This window comes from Nomascus leucogenys, chromosome 22a, assembly GCF_006542625.1.
Source record: "Nomascus leucogenys isolate Asia chromosome 22a, Asia_NLE_v1, whole genome shotgun sequence".
NCBI classification, from domain to species: Eukaryota; Metazoa; Chordata; class Mammalia; order Primates; family Hylobatidae; genus Nomascus; species Nomascus leucogenys.
Genome location: NC_044402.1, coordinates 30268591 through 30278414, shown reverse-complemented (window position 1 = coordinate 30278414; position 9824 = coordinate 30268591).

The window sequence follows — 9824 nt, the reverse complement described above, 5'->3', positions numbered from 1 at the left end:
GGTTCAATAATTTCTAACGTTTTGCCAATATTTGTTCACTAATTCATTTCTCCCTTTTTGGATGGCTGGGGAATTAATTTAACTTTATATTACGGAGACAGTAGACAGAAGAGTATAATGAACCCTCATCTACTCATTACCTAGTCCCAAGAAATATTGACCCAAAGCCATTCCTTCCCTATCCATGCCCCATCTGCTTAATCTCCTCCTATATTACTTTGAAGCAAACTCATGACACCATATCATTTCACCTGGAAATATCTCAAAGAATGTATCTCTAATAGATAAGGACTTTAAAAATACCACTGTAATATCATTGTCACCTGCAACAACATGAACACTAATTTATCAGGTGGTGTTTTGAAAACTCAGGGGAGGTGTTTGGTAAAGCCACAAAATCCTGAGATCCTGCATAAATGTGTTTCAGGAAGCAGTTATGGATGTCCAGGTTGGTATAGATCCGATGTCTTCAACAAGACTACACTGCATAAGCCAGGGAGACGGGGTGGAGAAGGAGCCAGAGTGAATTAGGCACAAGCAGGGTTGTGGTGTAGGAGGCTGGGTCAGAGTTTTAGCAGCCCAGAGAAGGGGGTGCAGGGTGCAGGGTGCAGAGGGAGCTTCCTCAGCCCCACTCAGTACTCCAGCAGGCAGGAGGCAGTTGTCCAAAGGAGATAAAGTGAAGAAGGGATGGAGCGGGAAGGAGAGGGACATGTAAGGAGAAGGAAATGTAAGGAGAGAGAGGAGCTGATATTGAGGAAGAAAATGAGGAAGAGGAGAGCAAAAATAAATAACAACTGAGCACCTATGACCCACCAGATATCAGGGGCACTACTTCTGCCCCCCTCCAGATTTCCAGGGGTGGGGCTCACCCCAAACAAGCTTGACCTCTTGCTCATTCTCTCAGGGAGTTGCTCTGTTGGTGGGTGGAGGTTAGGGACAGGTACTATATATGAAGCTATAAACTGTGTGTGTGTGTGTTTTTTTTTTTTGAGACGGACTTTCTCTCTTGTTGCCCAGGCTGGAGTGCAAAGACGCCATCTCGGCTCACCGCAACCTCCGCCTCCCTAGTTCAAGCCATTCTCCTGCCTCAGCCTCCCGAGTAGCTGGGATTACAGGCATGCGCCACCAGGCCCGGATAATTTTTTTGTTTTGTTTTGTATTTTTAGTACAGACAGGGTTTCTCCATATTGGTCAGGCTGGTCTTGAACTCCCAACTTCAGGTGATCTGTCCGCCTCGGCCTCCCAAAGTGCTGGGATTACAGGCGTGAGCCACCGCGCCCGGCCGTATAACTGCTTTTATAAGGAAGGAGGGCCATGTGTCTTTGGCAGAAGAGGGGCAGGGTTCCAGCCCATGCCTTGAGAGCAACCTCCACCAGGGCCAAAGCAAAGGTGGAAGGCAGCAGAAATGAAGGGGGTGGTCCTCTCACTGGAGGGGTGCAGCGAGGCAGCAGTCTCCCCGAAGGGTCTGGTGGCAAGCGCACCCCCAGCGCCCTCCAGCTTTATTTTTGGCAGGGCAGGAAATGTGTGTGTGTGTGTGTGGGTGGGTGACCTGGGGAGGAGGGGAGGTGGGGTAAGAGGGTCCCTGGATTTTGGTAAATCTGCGGGGGTTGTGGGGGGTTTCCGGAGCCCCCGGGGTAGGAGTAGGGATGGGGGCAGCCCCGGGCAGTGCTGGGCGCAGCTGTTGCGGGTACGGTCATATCCAACTCCTTCCCAGCTGGAAACGCTGCGGCGTTTCACCAGTGGACAGGCGAACTTCAGGCCAGAGAGTGCCTTCCTCCAGGGCTTTAGGGGAAAAGGGCGACGAGGCCCTGGTGGTCGGCGCCCTGAATACCCCGAGGGGCCAGGGCCCCTTGTTCTACATGAAGACCTGGGCCCATGCCCTCCCGGGTTCTTCCACTCCCATCTCAGCCAAGTGCTGATCTAATAACTCAGTGGAAGCACCCAGAGGAGAACAGGGTCGCCGTGGTTAGAGACGCTGTTCCCCTCCGCGTCTGACTCCGCAATTACTTTGTTACTTAACCGCCCTTCTGCTCATTTGACAAGCCCTGAGCGCACATTTGCAGAGCTTCCTTCCGGGACTTCGTGGCACGGATTGCAAGAGGCCCCTACTCTGGCAAGGACTTGACTCAGGGAAATTCCTTCTGTCCTTTCTTACTAGAAAAGGCATAAGTTGGAGGTGAGCCTCCTTGATTAGAATGGGCACAATGGCTGGTGGCTACGAGACCCAGAAGAGGTCACTGGCCGTGTTGCTTCCCAGCCAGCCAGCCAATGTCGGTGAGACTACAGTGAAAAGAGGCAGACTGAACTAACCAGACCTGGGACTTGTCTTCATCTGCAAACGGTAATAACAGTGGTTAACCCCCTGAGCACTTCTGACATGCTGAACGCTATTCCAAGCCCTGCTCTAATGCATCGAAGGCATGTTCTAAACATGCATTATCTAATAACGCTATTCCCGATTTTACAGATGAAGAATCAGAGCCACTAAGAGATGACATCACTTGGTCAAGGTCACATAGCTTCTGGGGCCAGGGTTCTGTTTTGCCTTTGTGAAGAACAGTGAACATGCTCTGCACTTTTCTAAAGTAGAAAAACGAGCTGAAGTCAGGGATTCTTTCAAGAAAGCAAATTTCAGAGCTGTTGCTGAGATCACGACCCATTCAGCAAAGTGTCCCAAACGCTGAATGCACTTCTGAGTCTCTGGTTTCACTTTGCAGCACTCAGCATAACTGATGCTCACAATAATGACCTTCAACCACCAAGGAAACGTTCATTTCTATTTTGCAAGCTCTGTTTAATGGATGCAGGAGTAATAAGTTTTAAAAAAGATTTTGATCAACACGGTGGCTCATGCCTGTAATCCCCGCAGTTTGGGAGCCCGAGGCGGGTGGATCACTTGAGGTCAGGAGTTCAAGACCAGCCTGGACAATATGGCGAAACCCTGTCTCTACTAAAAAACATAAAAATTAGCCAGGCGTGATGGCAGGTGCCTGTAGTCTCAGCTACTCAGGAGGCTGAGGCAGGAGAATCACTTGAACCTGGGAGGTAGAGGTTGCAGTGAGCGGAGATCGCATCACTGCACCCCAGCTTGGGCGACAGAGCGAGACTCCAATTCAAAAAAAAAAAAAGATTTTGATCAAAACCAACTCACTAAAGTTAAACACTTGAAAGAATTAACCCTGTCTTTGTAAAGCTTGGCTATACTGGTAACTCATGCCAGGGACACTTAGCTTTAAAATTGTCCCCTCTGGAGGGGCTTTGCTCTTATGCCACAAATATTGCTGCTGCGTCTGCGAAACAGGAAGGAGCAGCATCTCCCCATTATTTCCCTGACGAGTACCCCTAGAAGATGGTGGAGCCCACGTGGTCAAGTTCTCTTTCTTCCACTGGCCTAAGTCTGAAATTCCCCAAACGCCTGGAGCCTTGCAATGCTGGGCAGCCGGCAGTTTCCCCAGCAGTTGCCCTGGCATCTTGCCCCCTTTACACAAAGCAATCACTGTTGCAGAAAATGAGGGTCCTGTGATCATTTGGCACCACCCCCCTGCCTGGCATTTGCGTGGGAGAAGGGACTTTCTTTCTTTCTGACAATAGATTCTGATCACAAACCAGGCCCCTTTCAGAGAAACAGCTCCCATGGAATGACTCTGTCTAAGGTAAGAACTGAGGGGCACAACAGAAGTGATTTTCCACTCCCCACCCTCATGGCTGTCAATGCTCAGTCAGGCCCCTATCCTTGAATTTGTTTCAAACAGTGGCATATCTGGTCCCTGGCCAGTGGGACAGGCACCCTGTAGTCAGTGGTCTAGATTTCCAGCCTTACCTCAAAATGCAGGTGCAGGCCAGGTGCGGTGGCTCCAGCCTGTACTCTCAGCAGTTTGGGAGGCCAAGGCAGGTAGACCACCTGAGGTTGGGAGTTTGAGACCAGCCTGGCCAATGTGGTGAAATCCTGTTTCTACTAAAAATACAACAATTAGCTGGGCGTGGTGGCACGTGCCTATAATTCCAGCTACTCAGAAGGTTGAGGCAGGAGAATCACTTGAACTCAGGAGGTGGAGGTTGCAGTGAGCCAAGATTGTGCCATTGCACTCCAGCCTGGGTGACAGAGTGAGACTCTGTCTCAAAAAAAAAAAAAAAAAAAGCAGGTGTAGTGATCCTTTCTTACAGGTAACATTTCCTTGCTAAGAAGTGAACGCTGGTACGGTATACTATAACTAAACTACAGACTATGGATTTCTCCAGTTTTTCCACTAATGTCCTTTTCCTGTCCCAGGATGTAATCCAGGGTACCATATTGCATTTACTTGTCATATCTCCTCTCACCTGTGAAAAGTTCCTTAGTTGTTCCTTATTGTTCATAACTTTGACACTTTCAGGTATTTTATTGAGTGTTTGGGTTTATCTAATGTTTTCTCATAATTAGACCAGGGTTATGGAATTTTTAGAAGAAAAGTCCTTTTTTCTTTGCATGCCATAAGGAGGTGCATGATATCAACGTGGCTTATCAATGGTGAAGTTAACTTTGTTTGCATGGTTAAGGTGGCTCTGCCGTTTCTCCACTGTGAAGTTACTGTTTTTCCCTTTCTGTATTCTACTTACTAGAAGTGGGTCACTAAGTCTAGCCCATATTCAAAGGGAAGGAAATGAAACTCTACTTCCTGGAGAAGGGAGAATGTACATATATATTTTGGAATTTAATCTTATGAAAATTTGTCTCAGGCTGGACATAGTGGCACATACCTGTAATCCCAGCACTATGGGAAGCCAAGGCAGGTGGGTCACTTGAACCCAGGAGTTCAAGACCAGCCTGAGCAACATGAGAAAACTCTGTCTCTACAATAAATACAAAACATTAGCTGGGTATAGTGGCACGCACCTGTAGTCCCAGCTATTTGGGAGGCTAAAGTAGGAGGATGGCTTGAGACTGGAAGGTTGAGGCTACAGTGACCCGTGAGTATGTCACTGCAAAGAAAAGATTCTCTGTAGTTCATATATTAATTTATTTATATTGGCATGAACTCATGGATATTTCTTTTATTCTCTGGGTTATAAGAATCATCATGGTTATATATCGTCCAATCCTTTCATTAGTTTGTTGCTCAAATTGTTCTAGCCTTGCTCATTGGGAACTCCTCATTCCTTTTGACATGCCCACATTAAAAAAAAATGCATAATAGATGTACATAGTTTTGGGGCCCCCATTTTTTCCAATTTCCTTACTTTCTGGCATTACAAGCTGCTCCAGAATTCACCTTGTGTTTTCACTGCTTTAGCCCTAGAATCAGTTATTCCTCCAAGGAGCCTGGTTCCTTTAATCAGAGAATGGTATTTAGAAACCATGTTTCTGAGTGTTGCATGTGCTCGTTGCTACTGGGGTGTCATTGCTTCTAGACCCTCTCAGTGAACAGTTAGGAATATTTACATATATTTATGTATATATGTATGTATACTAACCCATGAATATGTGCATATCTATGTTTATTTGTGTATCTGTCTATCTGTATATATACTTTTAAAAAAGAGTTTGTGCCAGGTGCAGTGACTCACACCTGCAATCCCAACACTTTGGGAGGCCAAGGTGGGTGGATCACCTGAGGTCAGGAGTTTGAGACCAACCTGATCAACATGGTGAAACCCCATCTCTACTAAAAATACAAAAAATTAGCTGGGCATGGTGGTGCATGCCTGTAGTCCCAGCTACTTGGGAGGCTAAGGAGGAGAATCACTTGAACCCGGGAGGCAGAAGTTGCAGTGAGCCAAGATTGTGCCATTTCACTCCAGCCTGGGCAACAAGAGTGAAACTCTGTCTCAAAAAAAAAAAAAAAAAAAAGAGTTTGTATTATCTCGGACTTGAATCCAACCCTGCAGGTTGCATTCTAACCTTCCCCCTTTTCTCATTGTCACTTTTTCTCTGATGGTGAGAAACCTGACTCCCATTATCTATAATTTATTTACATATTTGTTCAACCCTAGTATACATATGAAGTAGTTTCAGAATCACCAACGTAGTTCCCTATGAAAAATAAATTTATCAACTAGAGTATAGTGTTTTTGCAGAGTTCCTTTTGCACAGTATTTTTTTAGCTTCACAGATTCCAGTCAAACACATCATTTTCCATTGTGTGTGAAGTTTGTGACAGTGAAATAAAAAAGAAAAAAAACCCATCATTTTCCAAAGTTACTTAGGTCAACTTCTTTTTTTTCCTTCTTGATGGGCACATCTTAATATTTCCAAAGCATTTCTACATCTGGTTTCTTTTATCATATCATTGTTGGATGGGGGAAGAAGAAACCATGACATGTGAAGGTTGAACTGGTTGTCTCAGGTCACATGATCAGCTGGATCATGATTAGAACTACTTTGGACTTTGCCGGACCACACCACCTTTCCTAGAGTTGCTGTTTTCTTGGTGGGTCTGGGCTGCAAAGCCAGCTGTTGCAGAGAATGTCTGGTGAAAGGAGAAGGTGAAGTATGGCTGGGAAGCTCTGTCTTTTTTGGTCAGGCAGAATTGTCAGATGTCAGTGGGAAGGAAGCTTAGAGATCTCATGGTTCAACTCTCTTTCCTTATGGATGGGGAAACTGAAGCCTAGAGAGGTGATGTACCTTGTCCAAGATGAACTTAGTTGGTTGGAGCCATGGGTGGGAATAGGATTCAGAACTCTGTGCTCCCATATCTGTGCTTTTCCCACCACACTGCATGGGCTACAAGGTCAAGGGGTTGCAGGTTTGGAGAGAAAGACCCTTTGAAATTGTTTCTACAGGGCTGGGAGAATTTGCCATCATTCCCTAAATAGAGAGGTTCTTTCATACCTTAAGCATTCTGAAGTGGTCAGAGAGCTAATTAAGAAATGCCTGATGGGTCTGGAAATTTGCTTCCCACATGTTGCAACAGTAATGATCTCATCTAAAAGTGGCGACTTGAGGGATGTTGTGAATTCCAGAGCTGCCATTTTTAAGTGTGTCATGTCCTCTCTTAATTGTCACCCTCTAGCATCTGCAAAGCTGAGGATAGTAGTGTCTATCCTGTTCAGGTCATGGAGTTATTTTAAGGCTCCTTACTTAACTGTAAGAAAGGAATCAAAGCTTTTTTTCTTCTTTCTAACTGCTGGTTTCCTAACCTCCAGCATACTACATAGAACACAGTAGGAATTCAATAAATATTTATTGGATGAATGAATAAAGACTCATATGAGGTCCTTCAGATAAAAGTACACTGTCATCTCTAAAGCACTATACAGATGTAAGGGACTGCTAATGGCATTAACTAACACTCTGAATTAGGGCAAGTTGCTTACCCTTTGTGGACTTCAGTGTCCTATCTGCCATACAAGATGCTCCAGGCTCATCTTGCATTTTGGATTAAAGCTGATGATTTCTAAGGTCTCTTTCAGATCTGTAATTCTGTAATTGCAGTGTATGCTTATTATCAAGAGCATTTGTGAGAATTTTCAGATTGGTTTAGGATATAAAATATCACACGCCATCATGGACTACAGCAGAGATAACATCCTCTGCATGTGTGATTTCTAGTTGATTGGTAGTGGCTGCCTGGAATGCAATATTAGAAAGACTCTGAGGGTCAGTGGAATAGTGATGATTAGTGATTAGCGATGATTAGAATGATCGATTCATGATGTCTGTCAGGAACACGGAAGATCAGGTAGTTGCAAGCATGCCAAATATCTGCTATCTCCCACCTAGATGCCTAAAACAGCATTGCCCTGAAATTTCTGGGAGCAATGTTACTATTATCATTTTCTTTTTGCATGATAATGGAGAGAGATTGCTTGGATGAAGCCAGGGTTTCCTAGAGGTAAACAAAGAGCCCTATAGACTTGTAGTAACACTTGTCACCCTTCTGCCTTTGATTGCCTCTGTCTTTTTTTTTTAATTTATCAGGCAAATAAAGATGAACATGTTCGACTGATTGATAAGAAGCACATCCAGGCCCAGGATTCTTTCTACTACTCTGGGACTCAAGCAGATACACGGCTTCTGTTCTTGAGGAAATTGAGAATGTAGAAGGATGCAAACATTCTAGACATAAACACGAACCCACCCACCCAAAAAGTACATGTTGAACACCTACGGTATGCTAGGCAGGCCCAGGTAAATAAATGGCTTGGCCCTGAAGACATAGGTGATATTTTCAGGAAAAAGGTCTTCTCCCTTTCTCTTGTTTCCTTAACACTGGTTAAGTGTTAAGGAACCATTGACTGATCAGTATGTGCGGGTCCATGAGCTTTCTGAATATAACCATTATTTTCCCCAGTCTACCCAAGTGATAAGGAAATAGTAAGTTTTGGGTCTGAGTCCCAGAATTCTTGATGGAAATAAACGAACGAGTCTCCTAAATCTCTCGTTGCACATGGGGAAAGCCAGCCAGCCGAGGAGAGACCTTCATGGGCCATTAGGTACCATCTTGTTTCTCAATGTACTTTTAAAACCCAAGGAGGCCATGGATGTGAGGATGTTCTCATTCATCCCTGCTTGCCCAGATATGTGGAGAGCCCTCTGCGTCTTGGTTTGGGGGTCATGTGTATTGTTCCCCCATACTGTTTCTTCATGACTGGCCAGAAATGTATCACAAATGGAGGACTGACATGACAACCCCTGCGCTTCTTCTTCTAGTGGGTCCTCCTTTGCCCTAGTGACATGGGCTTCCATTTACCTTCCCTCAGGACTGGTCTTTCTCCACTGTCCAGGCAGTTTCTGAAGAGACCGCACTACCTAACTGAGTGATTACTTCAGGACTTGAAATAGCTTTTTTCCTGTCCCAGATATGACACAGTCACTTCCTCAATAGAGCCATCACTCCAAGAGGAACAGGACGTCCTTGTAACGGAGCCAGGAAGGTCACATGATCAGACAGCCGGGGGCCTCCTGGGACCTCGTTTCCCCTTAAGCTTTTGGCAAGGACTTGTCTATGAAAGTCTGTCTATGAGAGGCCCTGGCAAGCCATCCCGAACCTACCCTCCTATAGGGTTTCAGTCCAAAGCAATTTCTGCAGGGAATAAACTTTTGATGAATGAATGACAAGCAGGGTGACTGGGGAGGATTTCTGTGGAATATCTTTGGTGATCACATAGAAATAAATCCAGCGTGCACAGGCTTCCACACTAGGAGGTCAGGGAATCCCCACGATCCTATTATCTTTGTCGTCAGTGGCACCGTTAAGGGAGGCCATAAAGTTTGGACAAGCAGCCCAATTTGCTGATTGGGGAATCCCTTGGCATAGTTTGGAGCCAGCTAGAGTAGAGAGTGAGAAACAGGGAGGAAAGATTTTCCGTAGAATTCAGGATCAGGCAAAAGAGAAAAATATTTATGAAGGCTGAAGCTCAGCCACAGCACCAGCTCCAGACCCCCAGATCTCACAGACTCACGGTCAAGTTTTACTGGGAAGTGACTGAGCACTACAGGGGAAAATATGATTTAGGCATTTATGCAGGAGCAGGGTTTGGGGAGCTGAGAAAAGTCTTCAAGAGGCCTAAAGAAGGGGAAAATTAGCTGAGTCAGAAGCCAACAAGAGGAACCTGAAGGAGAGGAACTTGGTGTGTAGAGTCAGAGGCAGCCTCATGTTGGGAGAGAGAGTTGAGTGTTTTTAAAATCTTTAATGTCTGGTGCCAAGAAAGTCTTCAGGAGACATAAAGCAATTCTATATTTATTTAGTGAAACCTTCCAGTCAACTAAGAGTCACCTTTGGGATGAATGGGAGAATCCCTTTTAAATTAAGTTAATTCAGTTTAAGACAGGGTTTCACTCTGTCACCCAGGCTGGAGTGTAGTGGTGCCATCTCGGCTCAGTGCAACCTCTGCCTCCCAGGCTC